Source organism: Gopherus evgoodei, chromosome 4 (genome assembly GCF_007399415.2).
Source record: "Gopherus evgoodei ecotype Sinaloan lineage chromosome 4, rGopEvg1_v1.p, whole genome shotgun sequence".
Classification (NCBI taxonomy): Eukaryota; Metazoa; Chordata; order Testudines; family Testudinidae; genus Gopherus; species Gopherus evgoodei.
The window spans coordinates 78,944,355-78,967,314 of NC_044325.1; the positions used below are offsets into that span (position 1 = coordinate 78,944,355).

A 22,960-nucleotide genomic window follows, 5' to 3' on the forward strand; every position below is an offset into this window, starting at 1 on the left:
ATCGCTCTATTGTAATTTAATTGTTGTTGCTATTATTATTATTATAAAGCCAGTGCCTCGTTGTGTTTCCAAGCACAGCCGTGTTCCAAAAAAACCCCAACCTCTGTATTTTCTATGACAGCAGCTTGTATCCTTTCGGCCCGCCTCAATAGATTTATATATATATATAATTTCTCTAGCTCTGATGCACACCTAGATATGGCTATTGTGCCATTACAAATTAAAGAAAATCCGTAACTGCGTTCTTAAAAAAAGCCAACAAGTTTTAGTTAATCCCTACTCAAAATATTTCCTGACGTGGCCTTCTGTTTAAATGTGAATGCTGAGAGAAATCTGCCCTCTCCATTAATGGGTTATCTTTAGTATTCGCCTTTCCTCCCCTTGTGGATTTCTGCCCTGCGTTTGAATCATTAAAGGTAACACACTTGCATCCTCTTCATTTCATTAATGGCAATTAAGACATCTCCTCTCATTGGCGCTAAACTAAATAGAATTAAACTGGATTTATTCTCACTATCTTTCAGGGGGTGTACTTAAAATGACAGCTTAACGTGTATTTAGGCGTTTTCGTTATACTTGGCGGTTTAAAAAAATCCTATTCTTCTGGTTAAGGGAAAGTGAAAATAAAAATCTATCTGTCTCACAAATGCTAGTTAATTAACTCCTGTAGTCTGATTTCACTGCAGTCTGAATTCACTGCTATTTCAAAACCGGGTCTCCGTGGGAGTTCATTTTTTTCCACTGTCCCTTCAATCAAAAGTTACTCAAAGCAGCACTCGACCGGGAACAAACTAGAGGAATAGAGAGAAAACCACTAGCGATGCCAGTCAACGTGAGCAATGAAGTATTACAAATGAGAGATCAGAAGTGCAAAGGAAAGTTAAGTCTTCTGCAGCTCCTGCTTTTCCACAGTGCAGCAGCGGTGTGCTGGGGTTACTTCCCATCCGTCCTTCTTTAAACCCTGGTTTGGATTATGTATGAGCTACTCCAGTTGCTTTTATTTTACTATTCACTTTCTCTCCATACGCCTCCCTTCCTCCTTTCCAGACTTGAAACAAGTCAAAGGCACCTTCCCGCCCCCCCCCCCCCGCCACCCCATAAGCATCTCCTGAAGGCTTGGAGTGTTTGCTGACTATAGGAAAAGCTGGAAGGGACGGGGCCCGGGGTTACATTAACAAGCCATCCATCACTCGTGCTGCAAGGAGCCGGCCTGGGCAGCCCCTCTCAAAGGGGTGCAGCGGAGAAAGATGCTTTGAAATATGTGTACGGCCAATCTTCAGCTGTACTGTACCCAGCTCCGTTAGCTTCATTTATTTCCCCGAATGACAGCTGACTCCAGAGACACAGATCGAACCAGAGGTTCCTAAAGTCCAACGAGTAAAAAGGATAAGTCTCCCTTGTCACAGCAACTTAAAAGCTCCTGGCCTTTTGCAAAGGAGTTCCCCACCTTTGGTGAAGCGCAGGGCAAGTCTGTGCGCTGTGCACCCGCAAAAGGTGCAGACAACGCGCGCAGTACAGGGAGAAAGGCTGCTAGGCAAGGGAGCTGTGAGCCACAGACTGCTGCCTCCGGCTATAACGAAATAGGCAGAGAGCACAACATGTAATCGCCCTGGAAAAAGAAAACATCCCCTTATAATGGTCCGAAGAAGTCCCACTCCCCACCTGCTAAGGTCCGGGCTTTTGCGAGCTCCAGTCCCAACCTTCCCACAGACACCATTCTGGATGGGAGGAATGTGGGACCTTCCTTCCCAGAAACGACCCTGCCCAGAAGAAGCCAGAGCGATTTAGATTCACTTCCCAGAGAACTGAAACTAAACTACCAGCGCCCAAGACTTCACACCCAAACATTTTCCTTCGGGGCCCTTTGATGACAGAAAATACAGATATCAGAGTCTTGAAAGCGGAGAATTCCCCCAGAAATGCTGCAGGGAAATGGGCAGTGAGTTGCATGGATTTTGTTTGCTATGGGGCTTGCAGCAGAGTTCTCTTCCCCTCTCTCCCCCCTATAACATCGTGGCTGCATTGTCAGAAAGAAACAGTGCCGGGCAAACCTCTTGTGTCTATGTGGAATAGACACAATGGGGACTATGTCTATTCTTCTATACACTGGTCAGTGGAGCTACTCCAGACCTGCAGCGGCGTAACTGAGATCAGCGTCTGGCCCTAGGGCACTTCATGGGCAGAAAGAAAGATTTAGTGCATAAGGGGAGTTGCAAGAGTCTGAAAAAGAAATACAGATACAGCTTTTCCCATTCGATGTGCTGTTTCCAAATCCCTCACACCCCAACGCTTTGAAATTTCATCGCGCCGTTCTGTAACTCCACGCACCACTAATGGAACCCCAGGAGAGAATGCGCGGTGTCAGAGACCGGTACAGTGAGTTACAGCGCGTATGAATTTTAATACTCACGATGCCGAGCGCTCCGAGTTACCTGATACAGAGTTGTAATAGCCACATGCTCACCTAGAACATTATATGTCATTACCCTGAACCTTTCAGCCACTCATTTCCCAATACACCTCCCTGCGAATTTCAAGATGATAAATCAGAAGGCGCTGGGGCAGGAGAGGGAGAGGGGGAGGGAGGGAAGCGTCTCTCTTTATACTCCCCAAACATGTGCCATCGATATGTTTTAAATAACGACTTTCATTATATTGGACTCCACTAAACTGTAAACTTCTGGGGACAGAGAGGATCTATCTGCGTGTGTTCTGGGGCACTGGACGGGGATGGCACTGCATAAGTCATTACTAATTAATTAGTGAATAAATAGTATTTGCGGCCATTCCTCAGAGGTGCCTCATTTCTCTGAAAACTCTCTGCTAACTGGAATTCTTTTTTTTAGGTGGAAAAATCCAGGGCAACATCTTAACATCTGATGACACATTACAAGGCTATATAGAACCAAATGAATGTATCACCCACATTAATGCCACCAGGATTCTGTGTTCTTATCGATTGCATACTTAGGCGTTTATTTATTTATTTATTATTAAGCAGAAATCCCAATTGACTAGTGGTACCATAGAACCCCTAACAGTTTTAAAAGTCTGATGTGATGTGGCTTAGAATACAGGGCAATGTAATAAAAGCAACGTGGATCTGTGAGGAGAATTAATAATAATAATGGCTAATGATTAAAATAGTGTCTGGTTAATAGTAAGTATCCACTGTGAGATTTGGACAGATTGCTGCATAGAGGGAAGAGAGGCATGCCAGACAGATGGAATTTCTTCTTTTCTAAAATTAAATGAAAAATTCAGAGCCGCGTGAGTTTATGTGGTTCTGTATCTGGAATGTAAAAGGGGGGGTTAACCCTTCCTTTGCGGGTTACACCATCCCAGAGACAGAATTCCTGCTTCACAAGCAGCGAAGAGGAGGGGGTGGGAGAGAAGCGAAAATCAGCTGGGCATCCTGTTCGGGAGCCCAGGCCAGGGCTAGCTTCCCAGAGAGAGCGCGCTGTGTTGTTTTCAATAATTCTCCCACCACTATATTGAATCGACACTCGCATGCAGGCCGCTGTGCCCTGGAATGATTTGTATACATTGGAAATTAGCATAATTGCAATAATGAATAATCGCTCTCTTGTATTTCTGGTTAACCAGGGTTGCAGTTTTGCCAAACCCCAGTAAGGACTGTACTAATCTCGGGCTTTCGGAGACCAGTCACTCTAGGCTGAGTTCAGCTCCCTGTGATACGGGCATATATGTCCAGCGGGTAGAGAGATACAGTTGAGCATAACAGGCGACTGCCAATCCCGTCCTTTGGGGCAACTGTTTCTAGCTCTGTGTTAGCTATTCGGTGGCAAACCTAATCCCAAACCGTGACACTATCTCTGCTGACTGGAACTGACTCTCCCCTCCAGGGCATCAGTATTGGACTGGCCTTGCCCCATTGGCCTCGCCGGAGTTACTCCTAATTTGCCCTGGTCTGGGGGAGAAGCGGACTCTGGCGCCAGTGAGGGGTCACGCTGGGATGAGGATGAAACACACTTGTGGAAAGAGACTTACGCCAAAAGGGAGAAAGAGGCTGATTCTAGCGGGTCCCAGTATCGAGGAGAACCATAGCAGGGACCCCTTCTCAAGCATCATAACAACCCCATTCTGGGTCCGTCAGAGCTGATCCTGCAGTGCCCAGGCTCTGGGCTTCGCTGCCACAGAAGGCTCGTGTGCCGGGACCTGGGCCAGAGCTGCTCGGAACGGTGTTGTTGGCCAGAGATGCTGGAGCTAGGAGGGCTGCAGCACCCCCTGGCTTTAAGTGGTTTCCATTGTATGCAGGTTTACAGTTTGGTTCAATGGCTCTCAGCACCCCCACTCTACAAATTGTCCCAGCGCCCCTGGTGTGGGCCGCAACCGATCCCAGGTCTGGCTGAGGGCTTCAATGTAGAGCTGGGGCTGCGAGAAGCCTTCATTTGGGTTGTAAATGGCTGTAATAAGGCATTCCGGCTTACTAAATCGCCCGCTTCATGCTGGCCTCAAGCGGCCTTTCTTCGCTGGGCTGGGGGTGACCAACAAGCGTGGAGAGTTGAAGGTTTGGAGCTAATGGGTTCTGCAAACCAAGAACAATGCAGTTTTATTTGCTTGTTGTTTTTCTACCCGTTTACTGACCCGCTGAGTGATCCGGACTGTATCTCCCTGGTAAGCTGGAGGGAGATCAGTTTTGGAGTGCCTAGCAAGTCTCTCTGGCAGGGCCTGCGCGGATTTGTTGCACTGGCTTTATTCCCTCTATAAAATTCCCGGCTGAGCCTTTTCCTTGGCCCCTTTATCTCGTGGCGCTGTCCTTTCTAACCACTCCACTTTGACCTGCTAAGGACCCTCGCTCAGCCGATCCTTTGGGGCCTCCGCTGTCTCGTAGTGTATCCCGAATCTGAACAATAAGGTCTGATCCTGCCCCCAGCCCCCAAATTCCCAGTGAAGCCATGGGATTTTGGATGTGCAAAGAATGCACATAGGAGGGGGCCCGATCCGGAGTGCAGTAGTCTTCTTTTCCCCAGTCCTTGTCTTCACTAGAAAACTAGGGCGAGATAAAAACTTGATTCTACCCCCGCCGGATGGCAGGACTTGGGCTAGTAAGGGAGGACCACTGGTGCGAATCTCAATAAGAGGATCGGCCCATACCTCCTTCTCTTTCTGAGTAGCTGTTTCCCTTAGCATGCATCCGATGAAGTGCTCATACTCCAGTACGTTTATTAGTCTATAAGGTGCCACAGAACTCTTCGCCGCTTTTACAGATCCAGACTAACAGGGCTACCCCTGTGATATTTGCTTCCCTTTGTTAATTTAAACTGGCTTAGCCCTGTTGATTTCCCTTGGGTTTGGCCAGCTTCTGATGACTTCTAAAAATGCTGTCCCCCGCCGCCCTCCTCCACTTGCGTCCAAAACACACCAAACTCCTTAACTCGGCCCTCTGCGTTTTTCTGATCATCAGCATCTAAAGAATGGGAATAAAAGTGACTGTGGGACTCGGTGCTGGTGTACCACTTTAAACACTGTTAGGTCCTTGGCTGGAATGTAATGCACAAACCTAGAGCTACGGAACGAACAGCAGAGATCCACTGATGGAGAGGGGTTTTAGGGATATATTGTTTTAATAAATACTTTGTTTCGAGGCTATAAAAAGCTTTTGGCTGCCCTACGCTACTATCTACTGGATAGTAGCTATAAATATAGCATAAGGGAAAGTATAGTCAAGTGTAATAACGAAGCGACAACAGAGATGCTTCCAATTCATTTATGGCGAATTTTGATTGTGGGGTCACCGAGGCGAATGAAAGATTTTAGTTTGCTTAGTAATGCTCACCAATCTTTTCATTTTGCGTTGCGGGCACAACATCTTCACTATTCCGATCTGCAATTTTTGCAAAAGCAAAGGAAATGGTCGAATCACTTATAACGTTTAATTTTCAAATTGTATTTGTTTTCGCTGAAATCAAAGGAGAGTGACTCAGACCGGGCATGCACCAAGACAGGTCGTGGAAACAGATTTCGGAGTCTTGAGTCAAAGAACTTCGGTCTGATGTTTGTACAATAGACTTTGGATATTACTAATAGAATTTGCATGCTGTATGCACACTGAAGGCGTCTCTTTCTCCTGAATGCAGCAGCACTGCTTTCCTTTTTTCACAGAAGTCAAACTACCAGTTATGGATTATTCCCTAAATTGGAACTAGGAAAAAAGCACAGGTTATATCTTGGTTTAGAGGTGGGGGGGAAAATATCAAGTGGTTTATGTATTAAAGTAATCTGAATTGCCATTTCTTTTCCGTAGAGATGATGTAAATTACAGTTCTTGGAAAAAAATATTGCTGTCTTGAAATACGGTTTTTTGGGGGGAAAAAGTCCTTTCGGAGAATGAAAGAGAAGTATGCATTGGGATGTTTGCTTAGCGGGTTAGGTGAATGCAAACTGTTTTTCTTGGCAGAGGAAAATCTTTAAGTACAAAGTTATGCAGATAATAACGATCTATTTTATTTCTGTGTAAATATCAAATGCAATCTATAAGGTTTTATCAATAAGAGTAGAAAGAAATTGCCACATGAATTAAAGGATCTCTCCACACTGTTATATTTCTGATATATTTCTAATGCACTTTATTTTTATTTTTACGTTTGCAAAATAGCGTCTAAGAATTTTCAAGCGTTTTAAAATGTACGAATACGAGAAACAACCTTGCTCCAGAACGAGCCATTAGCTGAAGTTAAAGACTTAAAACATGTTTGGGGCCGGCTCCAAAGCTCGCTGAAGTCAATGGAAAGCTCCCATTGACTTTAATGAACTTTGTATTAGGCCTATAGATCCCTGTCTTGAAGGTGATCTGGGCAGCCAATCTCCTCTTCTCTGCGCTCCCCAAGCTCATAGAGGTGACATGTTATAGTGGAATTCTCCTGCCATTTGCTCTCTACGAGTGAAGCAGTTTTATTGAGGGAAATATCAGCTCTTGCACATCTGCCTGCATCAACATGTGGGGGAGAGGAGATGGGTCAGGGCCCTGTGGGTCACACTTAAAGGGGAAGGAATCGCCACAGTTTCGAAGTGGACATTTTAATGTAGGGATGGAAATATAAGGACCTCACTAGAGAATATACCTGAGGCATGTCCTGCGTATTGCGTGTGGCTGGAGGCCCCGCCACAGTGCTAGCTAAGGAGAGGAGGTGGGCGAGAAGGCTCCTGCTGGTGTATCTCGCTGTTTACAAGATGTCTGATGATTTCCCGCCAATAAGGCTGCCTTTCTTTTCGGGTTCTCTCTGCCCGGCTCGGCAGATCCCCGGGTGCCAGGAAGTTGAGGAAGGGACATCCTGAGAAGCTTCCCCTTCTCTCTTTAATGTCCCTTCCCCTCCTTTGCGTTCAGAGGGGCTGGGAGGCTGCTGGCAGCATCTTTGCTGCGTGCGGCCACCAAGAGACATTTTTGTTAGTTTGCTTGCTATCCCCATCCAGGTGCGGCAGAGTCCCCTACGCTGAATTCCCTGAAGTCTCCATTCGCAAAAGTGCCCCCACTCTCCTTCCTTGGTGTGTGCGTGTGTGTGAGAGAGAAAGAGATAGAGAGAGAGACAGAGCGCGCTTCTGGTGCCTTAGAGAGACTCCAGGGCGTGTCCCAATTCAGTGAAAGTAAAAGATCCCCCGGATTCAGGAAGGTACAAGAGAGATGTGGGTTGCTCTGAGCGATCTGGAGGCCAGGAACCGAAGCAATACGCTGGGCCCGGGCGGTACAGAAACTGGGGCATGACTCAATACTGGGTATTCTTGCCTCTCCCCTGGGGGACCTGTGGTCACCCTTCGCTGGGGAACGTATCATTTATACTTCCCTATCCCTGATCATAAACTCCCTCCACTCCTCCTCCTTCACCCCTCTCCCCTCTCTTGATGAAGCATTTTAGACTGCAGTGGGACTACGAGTCGGTTAGATTCGCTGCTACTTGGGAAGGGGGATGGATGTGAAGTGACTTGTTGCACATGGTGACAGGGATCAGAGCTGAGAAAGAGTTTGAAGAGGGGCCAGTGGGGACAAAGCAGTGTGGCCCCCTCCGTAGTTAATATCCCCTCTGCTTCACTGTGATTCTGATCATCAGCAGGTGGAGTAGAACAGCCATCTACCTCTCCCATTGGGGAAACGGGCAATTGTACATGTAAATAAACTATCCATTAACAAGACAATAATTTTCTTAAATGTGATTGATGCTCTGGGTTCCATTCTCCAGTGGACCCGCCAGTTGCGTGGGCTAAAGGCAGCCGGAGATGCAGAGAGAAGTTTGTTTCAGAGCTAATTTTTCTTCCTTTAATCTGCCGCCCCCCAAGCAATAATAGATTGAAAGTCGTAGAGGGGGAACACACAAAGGGAGGGAGCCACTACGGCTGTGTCCCCACGGCAGCGTCTGGCACTGTCTGACGACGGGATTACACACACATATCCTGCCTCCATCTAGCTCCCCGCTCCATCTCCCCTCATCTAAAGCCCCTTCCTGCACCGCCGTACTGCCCTAAAGCCAGATGTGATGGATAGGGATCAGAGGGGAGCCCAGGTTCCAGATGTGACTGATAGGGATCAGAGCTGAAGTGGATCTCAGGAGAGATTAAGACTTTCTCTAGGCCGGGGCTGAATGGGGCAGGTTTTACAGGTCCTGAACTTTCACTCCCCTCCGAAGCTTTGAACTTGGCTCAGCTCCTGACAAGGGTCCTCACATCCAGATAAAAGGGTTGAGAGAGACTTCGGGTATCTACAGACTCTCTTCAGTGGTAAAGAGCAAGGGGGGATGGGTTGGAGGAGTAAATATGTTTTGGAGATACATAACTGGAGTAGCATTAAAGACTACATAGGAGAGCGAGCTGAAGGAAGGAAAGGAGAGAAGAAAAGCAAGGGGAGTGCGGGAAAAACCAGCCTAGCACGGAGGAAACGGACAGAAAGAAACCCAGCATGAAACACAAGCAACGCCAGAAGGGAGGGGGAATGAGACTTCCCCCGAAAAGCCAGGAAGGGAACCTGAGCGACAGGCCCGAAGAACAGGAAGGAAGAAGAGAAAGAGGCAAACACTGAAATGAGACAACCCCAGAGGAAGGGAAACAGGCTGGGAAGAGGAGGCAGAAATCAAGAGAGCGCAGCAGGCAGACATGTAGCGCGAGCGAGCAGCAGTCCCGTGGGCTGCCTCTGTGCGCAGCTGGCTCCTTTGAGAAGCGGCCTCTTCCCATGTTTTATAATGCCAGGTTGGCGTCTTAGGGCTCCCCGAGGTGCAGCTGACGCTGCTTTGGCAACTGCCTTCTCTTTTTTACAATAGGGCCACCAGATCTGCCATTCAAAGGCTCCAGCAGCACCCTCCCAGGGAGGGAGGGAGCGAGCGTGCGCGAGCGCCAAGAAGTTTGGCTAAACTTAGGTTTAAGCGGGCACTGGAGGTAGCGGAGTCTCCCCCATCTGCGTGCACAAACCTGTAGGATTTCCTCAGTGACCTAAGCGAGCAGCGGAGGAGTAGAAGGTATGGCTCGTGCGTGTTCCTGGGTCTTCGCAAGATGATTTAGTTGAGTTTGTTTCCAAACCGTTTTGCTTCTCTTGGCTTGGCCGGTAGATCTGGCTTGAGAGTTTTATAGGATTCCTGAACCAAGCTGTTTATAACACTGATGTGTCAATTTCCTCTTTATTTGTCTCTTTCTTTTCTAGACAGGAAGGTTTCCTTTCGCACTAGGGCTGTTTATTTTCAAGTTGTCCTGTGCTGATTGGAACGAACTCTGCTTTATCCATCTCTTTCTGCAAAGGTTTTACCAGCAGCAGGAGGAGGAGGAAAACAGAGTCTTAAACGTTTATTAGTCTGAATTGTTTTGAAAGCAACACGCTGCAAAACAGATGAAGAAGCTGATGGGGAGAGAGACTTGGGGATGCTTAACAAATGTGCCTTTACTAAGCGTTTGATGTAGGAGTCCCATTAACAATATATATTGATGCCAGATAACACACACAGAGCTCATTTGTGCTATCTGGGGCTGCAGGCTGTTTATTTTGTACTCCTTTTGGAGTGTACGTTCACTGTGGTTGCATGACTAACTGGCGGGAGTGATTCACTGGCTGCTTTATGGCTGACTGCTCAAAACAAGTTGTGAATCAAAAGAGATTTTTTGGCTTTGGTTTCTAACCTCCCAAGTTAATGCACTCAGAATTTAAGGGGAGCTAATGTGCAGACTTCAGTCCCTCAGATCTAAAAGATTTATTCCCTTTCCAAGTCCTGCATGCAAAGCCTTGATGAGTTTCCCTTGTAAGAGGGAGGAGGTGTCTTGGTGGCTCTCAGCCAACCTCTAGTGCTTAAGGAGATCTCCAGCCACATCCCTAGCCACTTAGTTGTCCAAGTATCTGGCTCTGTTGTCAATTACATATTTAAATCTTTAAAGCCATTTATTATTTTGTCAATAACATTGCACTTCCATAGTGGCTTTCATCCACTGAGCTCTAAGCGCATTGCAAAAATGAGAAGGTATTATTATCCCATCTCATAGAAACTGAGGCAAGAGAAGGAAAGTGATTTGCCCAGGGCTGAACTGTGAGTAGGTGGCAGAATCAGGGAAAGAAACTAGGTCTCTTGATTGGCAGATCCTTATTCAAAGTATTAAATTGTAGCTGATCAGATGTTTTCATGTGCTCTAACCTGTCTATATCTTAAACCAGTTAACTTTGCAAAAGACACTAATGGCCTACATTTTCAAAAGTGAGTAGTAAATATGAATGACTCCATTTTTGGATGTCCAACTTGAGACACCCAAAAGGGCCCAGACTTTCAGAAAATGCCGAACATCTACCCTCTGAAAATCAGGTCTCTAAGATGTCCCATGTTGGGCATTCAAAAAATGAATGCATCCAAAATCACAAGTCATTTTTTGAAAATGTAAGGCCAATATCTTTGTAGAGAAGTATTTTCAGAAAGGAAAAAACATTAGTTCAGAATTAGGAACAACCTAAGGTGTTCCCCAGCAAGACTAGGACCTTTGTGATTTAAGAATATTTACAAAAAGATGAACATAAATATTTCATATAAATAAGAAGAATGCTATAGTGATTTATACCAGTCACTGGCTTTTCAGCTGCTCCAGACTTTTAGATGGCAGTATACATATTGAAGGAAGAAAACTATCTATCTTTAAACAAATGATGCTTAGCTATACTTGAATATTGTATTTTCTTAAATATTGTTTATTGCACTTCACAATTTTTACTTCTGCTCTAGTGAATGGAGATCCATATTTCAACTGTTAATTGAGAAGAGATGCTATGATAGGATTGGTTCTAATGCCCTTGATCTTCCTAGGCTCTTCTTTCCATCATAGAGAGCTTTGGGGAAGGAGAGGAGAACTATGAAGGTGGAAAGGGAGTGGAAGGAGAGAGATGCAAAGAAAGAGAGAAATGGAGAGATCTGGAAAGAGAGTGGTGAGAAGGGGCAGGCAGAACTTTTTGTGATGTGGGCAGAGGGGCTTCACTGGGGTCTGAATGCAGAGGACTGAGGCAATCAGAAACACTCAAAAGCAAACAAAAAAGGCAATGAGGAAGACAAGAAGAGCCAGAGAAGCATCTGTAGTGTGACCCTGAGAGAAAGGCTGAGAATTTTTTGGGTAGAGTGCTGGTTAGAAAAAGAGGCTTGGAATATTGACCAAGGAAACTGTCTTCTGTTTGACTCCCATTTAGTTCAGGGAAACAGGATTTTATGTGTACTTCTTCATAAATAAACAGGATTGTGTCAAAAAAATACCTAGCTCTATCATCAATTGCTCCTCCGCACAATCCACAAGACCCCAAATATTGGCTAACTGCTCATGTCAAAAGGGTTAAGCTGCTGTTAAGGCTGGGATCCGGTTTCCAAGGAGAAAAATTGTGAGCCAGTAATTCCTAATGACCTGAGATGGCACACATGATGAGTGTGCTCACAGAAATCATAGATGGACAAAAGGAAGTAAAACAAAACCAGAAGGAATTAAATCAAGATCTAAATCAAAAGCTGGAAGCTTCACAAAAGGAAATAAAGTTATATCTGGAGGTTTCCCAGGAAGGGAATGAAAACTGACCTGCAGGCAGAGATGAAATCATTCTTGGGGTAGCAACTACACAATGTCTAGGGACAATGGGAGGCCCATATGCAACATTTCCAGTCTGGAATGGCAAGATGGATCAATGAGGTGACCAGTTACCTGACTTCCATGTCCCAGAAGGTTTTCCATTAAATAGGGGAGACTAGGAATGCTTTGGCCAAACTTGAACTTGTAGACATTCATGAGCTGCAGCAAGGACACAGGGAACTGAAAAATCACCTTCAGAAGGAAATCAAAGGGTCACAGACCACAGTGGAAGCAGCCACCTGGATGAGGAATTGGGCCAGCCAGAGGATTTGGATAAAGTAGGACATTTACAACACTTCTCTCTCTCATTTGTAACCCACAGAGGCCCAGAGGGGATAGGTCAGATTGTCCCAGCTCAAGTAGTGCAAAACCCCACTGTCTTTGAAGGGAAAACATAATTGAGCCTTCAACCAGTCCTTGGCTTCACCCATAGTTCTGGTTAAGAAGAAAAGATGGCAGCATCAGACTCGATGTGTACTATAGAAAACAAAATGAAATCACGTATCCATTATCATGAATAGATGGTACGTTGGATGCTGTATCAGGTTCAGTCTGGCTTTCCATCCTGGATCTTAGAAGTGGGTATTGGCAAGTGGAAGAAGATCCAAAGGACAGAGAAAAGAATGCTTTCACAGCAGGGCAAGGCCTGTGGCAATTTAAAGGGATGGCTTTTGGCCTGTGTATCAGACACATTTGAGAGGCTAATGGAAAGAGCATGGAATGACACACCACTCTAAGTGTATTTGCTATACTAATATGATATCCTGGTGCATGCTAATACCTGATGAACATGAATTAACCCATTACAAATGGTCTGCCATAATCTTAAGGCTCCCAAGATGAAACTGAAATGTGAGCTGTGTCAAAAAGAGGTAACTTACCTTCTTGGGCACACAGTCGATGAGGGGAGAATTTCCAGTGCCAAAAAGAAAATCAAGGCTGTACAGAATTGGCCTGGCCCCCAGACACTCACAGACATGCACAATTGTGTAGGTTTCTATTCCTATTACGGAAGGTTTATTTGTGGCTTTGCGAATATTATAAAACCACTGCCTAAGTTGAATCAGAAAGGCAAACCATTTCAGTTGTCAGCAGTGTGCGATTTAGCATTTTCAGAGTTGAAAAGGCTATTGTGACTGCTTCTGTCTTAGCCTACCCATGTTTCAAAACCCCTTTCATATTGGACACAGGTGTTAGTGCTTACGGTTTGGGGGCAGTATTAACCCAAGAGCACAAGGGACTTGAGAGGGTGGTGGTTTATTGCAGCAATAGTCTAAATTCTCCAGAGATAAATTTTTACCCCACCAGAAAAGAACTCCTGGCACTGGTTAAATTTATAGAATATTTTCACTACTATTTGTATGGCAGAAAGTTTGTGGTCAGGACAGACCATGCATCCCTGCAACGGCTCTTTAGTTTCAGGAATCCTGAGGGGCTACTTGCCAAGTGGTTGGAAAAACTGCAGCTCTGTGATTTCCATAGTCACAGACAGGTCTGGGCACCAGCATGGAAATGCTGATGACTTGTCCAGATGGCCTTACTAGGAGGCTCATTACAAACACTGCCAGAAGTAGAAGAGCAAGGCGTTGGCTGCCCAAAGGAATGAGTGTGCTCAGAAACTGATGGCTGTCACCTCTCTTCCCATAATTTGCAGAAGTGTAAATGTTCCTGGTTCAGCCACTGAAACAATGGATGTGAGTTTGCAAGAATGGACTCCAGAACAGTTAAAAGCTTCCCAAAGAGAAGATCTTAATATCAGGATAGTGTGTGATTGGGAAATCATTCGGCAAATTCAGTCACTTTGGAATATAGTATCCCCTCAGAACACCACATTACAAGCTTTCTGCTCCGAGTGGGAAAGCCTGGAATTTTAAAGATGAAATATTGTAGAGGAGATGGGAAAACCCTGGAGACAATAAATATTGTTGAGAGGTATCTCCTTGTACCATATTGGAAAAAGGAGGTTTTGCGGTTATGTCATGATTTGAAAACTGCCGGACATTTTAAGGTTACAAAATCTTTGCCAGCTAAGGAATCATTTCTACTGGGTGAAGTGCAGGCAGGATGTAGAAAATTGGCACAGGAAATGTGATTCATGCCTTGCAAAGAATGGTCCCCCTTAGACTGAGGGAGTCTCTAGGCAGCAGTATCTCATGGGGACACCAAGGGAGTGCATTACTGTTGATGGACTTGGGCCTCTGCCTAAGAGAGTCTGGCAATCCATATTAGTTTGTAGCCATGGACTATTTTACAAAATGGCCTGAAACTTATCTAATAAGGAATCAAGAGGCTGTGACAGTAAGAGGAGTCCTAGTAAATGAATTCTTCAGCAAATTTGGGGTCCCAGGTGAGTTACACGCAGATCCAGGGAGAAACTTTGAATTCAAAGTGTTTCAGCAGGTATGTGAGATTCTAGGGATCCACAAAACTTGCAACATACCAGCATACCTGCAATCTGATTGGATAGAGCAAAGGTTCAGTAGGACTCTAGGACTACCTTTGTAGAACAGCATCAAAGGGAATGGAACCAGCATACCCCGTTTCTTTTGATGGCTTATAAAACAGCAGTCAATGAGAGTACAAAATGTACTCCAGCACTCTTCATGTTTGAGCATGAGCTCAGGATCCCAGCAAACTTTTTGTATGGAGTTCCTGAGGTGGAACAAAGATTTGAACCATGTGGACTATGTAGAAACCCTACAATCCAGAACTGAAAAAGCCCACACCTTAGCTGGAGGAAATTTGATAGCCTCTGAAAAAATGAATAAAAACCCTCTATGATGGAAGGTCATATAAGGAAAGAAGGGATTTGGTTTGGTTTCACAACCGAAGGTGAAAGAAGGGTAGCAGCCCTAAGCTGGATAAACCTTGAGAAAGACCCTCTACAGTACTGACCTAAATAAAAGACATTATTTATAGGATAAAGTTGGGTCCCAGGACTAAACCCAACATTATTCATAAGGACCATCTGAGGAGGTACCAAAAGGACAGAATTCAGTGTGGCTACCCCTCCAAAACTGAGAATGTTGCTGTGGAAGCTGAGGCTGGGAGAGTCATGAGAGTAATGAGTTCCCCATTAGAACAGAATGGGCAGTTTCTGTCTGTCAGCCAGCATTACAATGGACAATTTTTTGATGAGCTCTACTTGGGTTGTAGAAAGAAATTGGGCAGGGAGAGAAGAATGTCAAGGAGACTTGGATTAGAGTAAAATCAGTTTGGATTGGTGATGTGAATGTGTTCTGACAGAAAAACATTATGTAATTATATGAACTATGAAACATGGCCCTTCACTGTTAAGATAGAAAAGAAGTTGGACACCATTCAGATGAAGCATCTCCGAACGACTGTAAACATCAAATGGTATAAACTGAAATTGAACGAAGAGATCCATTTGCTGTTGTTTCTGTCACCCAAAGCTCTTTTAAGGTGGTTTGATCATCTGGGCTAAATCCCTACCAATTTCCCTGTGAGAATCATTTTTTTTATTTCAACATAATGAAAGTAGGATGGAAACAGCCAACCAGAAGACCTAAAACACAATGGCTGGATGGCGTCAACAGATATCTGTCCTTAACAGGCATCCTACCTCATAATGCACCAGATTTGGCTCAGGCCAGAACATCAAGGAGGCACATAATGTGTTCGCTAGCCTCTGCACTGTCCAAGAAACAGCATGAGAACTAACCAATTAAATGAACAGCTAAGCTTCTATCATTCATAAATGGTAAACAATTTTTTTTCTTTCCATTTGGAAGGGGTCATAAAAGGCATCACCATTTTGGACTCACTAGGCACAATGGATCAGTTAAGATAGGGGCATGGTTATGCTGGGAGTTAGATGAAATCTCATTGAACCTGGTGGGTGTGGCAGCTGCCCATCATTCAGGATCAATGTAAGAAGAGTTAAACTCATTCTGGAGTAAAATAACTTAAACAATACACAGGCCATATGCAAGGTGGCTCAGGAGCTGGGCTATGTGAATGGAGGGGTTTTGCTGGGGACTGAATGCAAATACAGAGGGTTAAGTATTGTTTTGATGGAGCTGTTTGTGTATGAATGGATGCAGTCAGAAACATCTCAGAAGCAGATAGAGAAGGCAACAAAGGAAGCCCAGGACAGACAGAGAAGCACCTGTAGTGTGACTCTGAGAGAGAGCTTTTTGGGTAAAGACCTGGCTGGAAAAAGAGGTTTGGAATACAGAGCAAAAAAATGGCCTTCTGTTGTTTGATTCCTACTGTGCCCAGGAAAACAGAACATTATGCTTATTCCTTGTAAACAAAGAAGGTTGTATCAAATAAATACCTGACTCCGTCATCAGCTTCTCCTGCAAGACCCTGAATACTGTCTAACCACTTAGATGAACAAGGGTAACAGCTGCATCCTTCCTCTATCTTGTTATTCAGTGTAATTTTCTCTTGTATCAAAACAAATCCCAGCCAACAGATCATTCAGCCTCAACCCCCATAAATCAATCTCTTTGCATAAACTAGGACATCCATAGGAAGAGGCATTTTGAGCCCCAAGGCTTGTATAGTGTACATTACTATGGTCCTATAAAAAACGCGTGTGTGTGTGTGTGTGTGTGTGTGTGTGTGTGTATACATATCAGTATGATGCTGGTGAAAAGTACTGGCCTATTTAACAGCCCTACAAAGTGAAGTCTTTTATCCACAGAACAGGTCAAGCAAAGGCTATAAAATATTCCCTGCCTATGCGCTCCAGACCTGATGTAAGGGTTAGAGGAGCATTTAAGCTCTGCATCCCATTCAATCTTAGGGTCTGTGCAGGGAAGGAGACAATTAGTGGCAGCTGTGCTGGTATTTTTGTGATGTAAATGGTTGTCCACTAGAAACTAACCTAAGATCCACCAAATGTACTTCACGATGGCTGCTGAACAGTCATCAGTTGCCAGTAACTTTGGTCACTTGACCATCTCTGGATTCACACAAGCAGACTAGAGGTGAAAGACACCATGGCCCAGATCCTCAAAGGTCCATTGTTTTCACTGGAAGTTAGGAGCCTAAATACCTATGAGGCTCTGGGTCCATTCCCATCCCTTTGAGGCTTGCTATCTGCCTGCATTATTTTCTAATACTTTGAACATTTCCCTTGTCCTTCATTGGAGGCTATCAAAGTGAACAGTTACTATTTAATCCTATTATCTGTCTCACTTTTTATTGTAGCATCTGAGCTCCACAACTTCCCTGCCCCTAATGAGGAAGGCAAGTATTATCATCCCCATTTTACAGAAGGGAAACTGAAGCACAGAATCACTTAGCAAAGAATCCAGACCTTTGAACTCCCATTCTCCTGTTGGAAATGTTAGACCATCCTCCTAGAATGTCACAGAGACCTAGGTTTCCACATGCATGATTTTCCCATTGCCGTCACTTAACTGTTTAGCTCAGACCATGTGCTTTGCAAAGACACAAAGAGGATGCTTCCTCCATTTCAGCTTTACCCATTGCACCTAGGGCAGTGCTTCCACAGTGTGCCCCAGGACTGAAGCTGTAGTTCTGAAGTCCCAGCTTTCTGATACATACAGGCTCAGTGGGGGATGGTCTAACTATTTCCACTGAAGTAGTTGTTCAGTCAGGAAAATCATTCACTTCTGACTAGATCTAGTCTCCTGAGATGCCTGTGGTGGCACGAACAAAATGGGCTGCCTCAAAAAAACTTGATGAGGAAAATCTCTTATGCTTTTCTGCCTTTTTAGGGAGCCTACACAATTCTGACCCAAATACAAAGTGAGCTAGAAAACTGAGGAGACAGTGAAGCAGGAATCCTATTTGAAAAAAACAGAAACAAAAAAAATCCCAGACACAACAACTTTCCTTTCAATCATTCCACGGATCCTCGAGTCTGGGACAGTTTGGGAGTCAGAGTCTCTGGCAATACTAAGCAAATTTTCTTCCCTCCCTTTCTTTCCCTTCCTCGTATTCCCTGTGGTGAATTCCATGATTCTCAAGGCACTGGAACCTGAATTGTTTATCTGTTCTTCTTCCTTAATTTCATTCTTTCCAGGCCCCTGCAGATAGGCCCATCACTAAAGAACTGAGTGGAAGGAAATTGGCAGGGGCTGGGAGAGCTTGGTTATTGTCAGATGTGAAATTCTGAAACAAGAAGTACCTTTTGGACATGTCTTTAACAAATGTTGGTGCAATTTAATTTTTTATGACCGCTGATTTTTACCCTTCCCATGCACACACCATTTACATATACCTGCTCTGACTTGCATATTCCATTAAATTCTCCCAGCTATTTTTTCCCTACTTGCACTCTGACTAGAAGAGGCATAATTTAAGGACTGTAATCCTGGTCATGAAATCTGCTCCATATGGACAGACTCTTTTGCCCATGCAGAGCCTTACTGAATTCAGTAAAACTCTGTGCATGCACACAAAGTTCTTCCCACATAGATCAGATTGTAAGATCCAGGGACTAAATTCTCTATCCAGAACTAGAGCTGAGTGAATTATCCTTTTTTCTGTTTGTGAATGGTCTATGAGAAATTTACGATTTTTGCAGAATTGTTGATCCAAGATTATTTGCCGAGCAGTTTTTGTGAGTAATCCAGGGCTGTCTGCAGGGGGTGGATGCAGAGCCCAGAGCGGAAGTGACGAATCCGTCATTTCTGGGACTGACCCATCACTTCTGGGACCAACCATGCCAACCAATTGGTCCGGCCCATGAGGCCCCCCAAAGCAGGGGCCCAGACAAGTCACCCTGCTTCACTGTACCCAAGGGACGGCTCTGCCTTGAGCTGTAGCTTGTGAGGCATTCATTTGATATTTGAAATCTGACCTGTGTAGGTTAGCTGCAATTAAATGCATTAGCCTGTTTCTTGTTCCTTGACTGAAGAAGCATAACTGGGCAATGAGAATGGGACTGAAATGAGCAGCCTGAGGTATGGAAGTGGGACTGGCTAAGTGAGGCGAGTGAGTTGAGGAGTCAGGGGTGAAGAAGAGATAGGACCAGGACAGGGACAGTTTGGAGGGAATGGGGCAGAAGGGCTCATGCTTGGGGGAAACAGGCAGAAGAATCTGTTCCCACTGGAACTGGGGTTCCCACACTTGGTTTGCGGCTTGTTCAGGGTAAGCCCCTGATGGGCCATGAGACGCTTTGTTTACCTGAGCATCTGCAGGTACATCTGCTCGCAGATCCCTGTGGTCATGGTTCGCTATTCCTGGCCAATGGGAACTGCGGGAAGTGGCGCAGGTTGGGCCACCACTTCCCGCAGCTCCTATTGGCCAGGAACGTGAACTGGGTGCTGCTAGTGCCTGTATCTGCGGACGCTCAGGTAAACAAAGCATCTCTCGGCCCACCTGGGGCTTACCCTGAACAAGCTGCGAATCAAGTTTTGAAACCCCTGCACTAGAGCACGCTTTCCTCCAGAGCCTGAAATGGCACCCAAGATTCCTGAGTGTCAGCTTTCCTCTGCTGTCAGTAAATACCTGTGAAGCCAATGGCAAAATCTGCCATCCCCCTCTAGTGCTGGTCCACACAGGGGATGACAACTTACTACTGCTATCAATTACTCTGTGAGCTCAAGTGGCAGAAGTCTGTGTGGTTGATTTAACATTTCCAGCCCTGCTGATGACCTATATGGGTGTGAATATGATGCCACATGATGGAATATTTGGGGCGGAGGGTTCCATTTGCTTTTTTAAAATGTAGGTGTTTATGTGTAATTTCCTGTGTTAAAATAATTTTATTAAGGTTGCAAAGTCAAGAAATCAAAAGTTAGGAAATTGTCTATGGAACCTTCATTCAGCCCCCATAATGCATGTGCCTTATGATCCAGTTTTTAATTACATGATCACATAGTATTTTTTTCCACTGTATGTTTACTGTATAAAAATCTTGATCCAGATCCAGTTCCCATTAAAGTCAATGATCATACTCCCACTGAAGTCACTAGTGCAGAATCAAGCCTTTAGGAAGTTAGAGTGGTAAGGAGTGAAATACTGAAAAACCTGATAGAAACAGATGGTTGTGACATCAAAGCCAAAATAGTGACGTAGAAAAAACAAAGAGAAAAATTCTGTTGGACACATGTAATCTTAGTTTTATTGTTTATTTGTGACAATTTAAAATTATTGCGGGAACTATTGACATTTTAGTGAAACAAAATTCACCATTTCATGTGCTGCAGTGAAAAGAACTAGTGAATGATTTCAGATGAGCAATTTATCCGTTGAATAATTCATCATCTCCTTTACAGTTCCACAGACAGGGTGCAATTGTCTCAATGTTTTGGTTGCTCAAAATTATCGAATGGCATTTTTAAATGAATTTCATTTTCTCCGTGCCTTACTATATACAATTAAAACAGATCAACCCTGAGCCAGGTTGCTTAGTTGTGATGGGATCTGGCTAAGCTATAGATTTATAATGTTCTTTATAAATTTAGCACCCTTTCTAGCTAAGATGTCATTTGGAATTCTGATCCCAGTTTCTGTGAATGGCTTTGTTATTTGTAAGCTTTTGCCATATCATTTCTGTGGATCATGCGCAGCCTTTGGATTGTTTGTGAACAATGCGTTTTGACTCTTGGGCAATTGTGGTGTGTCATTGGTTGCCCAAATCCTGTGGTATTGTTTCCACTTCGTGATTGGATAGCAAGAGCCTGTTAAAGGGGAGAATAATGAGCTTTGCATGTATGTGTTCAAATGAATAAAACAGCTGTTTTAAAGCTAGTGAAACCTTCAGTATTTTCAAACATCTTAATAAGCTCATGGTGGTTGTGTCAGTAGATGGAGGCCTTCTGTCATCCAAGTTCAAGACCCGGCTTGGTCCCAAATTCTCTGGGCTGCTGGGATGAGTTCTGACCTTTGGAGGTGAACACCTCCTCTTTGCCCATTGAGGAGCCGCTGTGGTGACAGAGAGTTGCATCTAAACTTCTTCAGTCAATAGATCATCCAACTTTGGGGACTCACATAGAGTCATAGAGATTAAGGCCAGAACGGGCCACTCGATAACCTCCCCCACTGAAAAAATAAGAGGTGTGAGATTGTAGCAGCCGCTTAGAGCTGTGATTGATTGAACACTGTTAGGTGCTTTACCAGTCAGATCAGAAGCAAGAGCAGCACTAATGAGTCCCCTGTATTGGCAGCTGCTGTTCATACTGAATGCCAATGTAATAAGTCATGGAGGCAAGACATAGGGGGAAGGGGTCTGTGGAGGGAGCCAACAGAGGCCAAGAGTTTATTAAACTTCAATTTAACTGCAGTTGAAATATGCTTCTCTAACTCAGGGCAGCAGAGGTTAATGGAGTCCTGTTTGTAGATGTTTTATGGCACTCTTCTGGGATACATATAAAAGACTGGGACATTTTGAGTAATTTAAATAAATATTTGTTTAGACTGTGTAAGGGGCACCGGGAGTTTCCAGGCAGGTCAGACTCAGACCATTTCTTTCTTTCTTTCTAGTTGAGGGACATCTATTCAGTGATATACATTAAGAACATATCACATTGACATCGGTTCAGTAAGAGGTTATGTTCTAGGTAAGGGAATATATTTCATGATGAGTTCAAGACCACACTAAGCCCTGGCCTGTGCTACAAACTTGTGGTGTTGGTACTACTACCAGTCCCCTAAGCAATGCAGTTATAACGACCTAACTCCTAGCATAGACAGCAGTGTAGGGCTTTTTCAATCAACATAGCTACTGCCTCTCAGGGAGGTGGGGTACCTACATCGACAGGAGAAGCCCTCCCATCGGCGTAGGTAGCGTCTTCACTAAGCACTACAGTGGCACATCTGCACCGGTTGCAGGTGCAGCACTGTTAGTGTAGACAAGCCCTAAGATAAAAGCTTCCTTTGTCACACAGACCTCTGTCTGTGTAGGCCACATTTAATGCAGTAGGGGTATCAGTGGACTGAAGGGGTTGACAACATCCTCTAGACAATAGATGCCTCAGTGTCATATAATATTCTTTAGGGCCAGAGAATCCTGTCTAGCTCATGTTGGCTTCTTTTTCAACCCCTACCCGATTGCATCCATGAACATTGTCAGGATTCGGCTCTCAGATCCAAATTTCTCTCCAGTATATTTACAAATGTTTTATGCCTGTAGCGACGTTAGCAATTCCCAGTCCTGTAATGGGCAGTCAGAATGGGCATAAGCTTTAGCCTTATTTCTAAGAGCAGGCCTGTTTGGTAAAGGAACTAGGTGGGAAGAGAAAATATTTTTTTTGCATCTGAACTTTTTTTTTTTAACTGATCACTTTTTTAAAACTGGCAAAACAGTTTGGGTAAAGTACCTGGCCCAAGCATCAGCCCAAAATTCAAAAGTAAACTGTTTTGTGCTTCAAAGTTCAGCCAACTTTTTTTCTTTCATTTTCAGATGGCTTTCAATTTCCAATTTCCAGCTGATAACCAAAGGGCCAAAATTCCCCAGAGAAGTTCTGTTCTTGGCTAAAAATGGATCTGAACTAGTATCCCAGATCCTGAGTGTAGTTTGGAGGGGAGAAGGGGGCATTGCCTCTGCAAACTGCAGGCAGGCACTTGGGGAATTTGTCGTCCCCCCACGCCTCCCATGCATGACTTTATTGACCTTACTGGAGCTGCTACTATCAAAAATAGAAGTCAAACTACGTCTGTGCCTCAGATGCAAACATCTCTAGACCTTTGGGTTTGTTTGAGATCTGGATCCAAGTGATTCTGAATCTCCAAATCATCTCTGTTGTGTTGTTTCTGGCCCAGTATTAGGTTTCCATGAGGTTTCTGGTGCTTCCTATCTTGGGAGATTGTTAGATCAGTTTTGCAGCCCCAAGATGCTCACCAGGGCCATGATCCAGCAAACACTTAAGCACATGCTTAACTTTAAACATGAGTAATCACACTGAAATCAGCAGAGCTATGCACCAGCTTAAGT

At 44.6% G+C, this 22,960-nt stretch overlaps 1 protein-coding gene across 1 annotated transcript in view; it reads left to right on the plus strand.

Moving 5' to 3' along the window:
- The window catches only part of ALX4 (ALX homeobox 4), a 75,587-nt gene that overhangs the window by 988 nt on the left and 51,639 nt on the right, over window positions 1-22,960 (plus strand). The window lies entirely within an intron of this gene.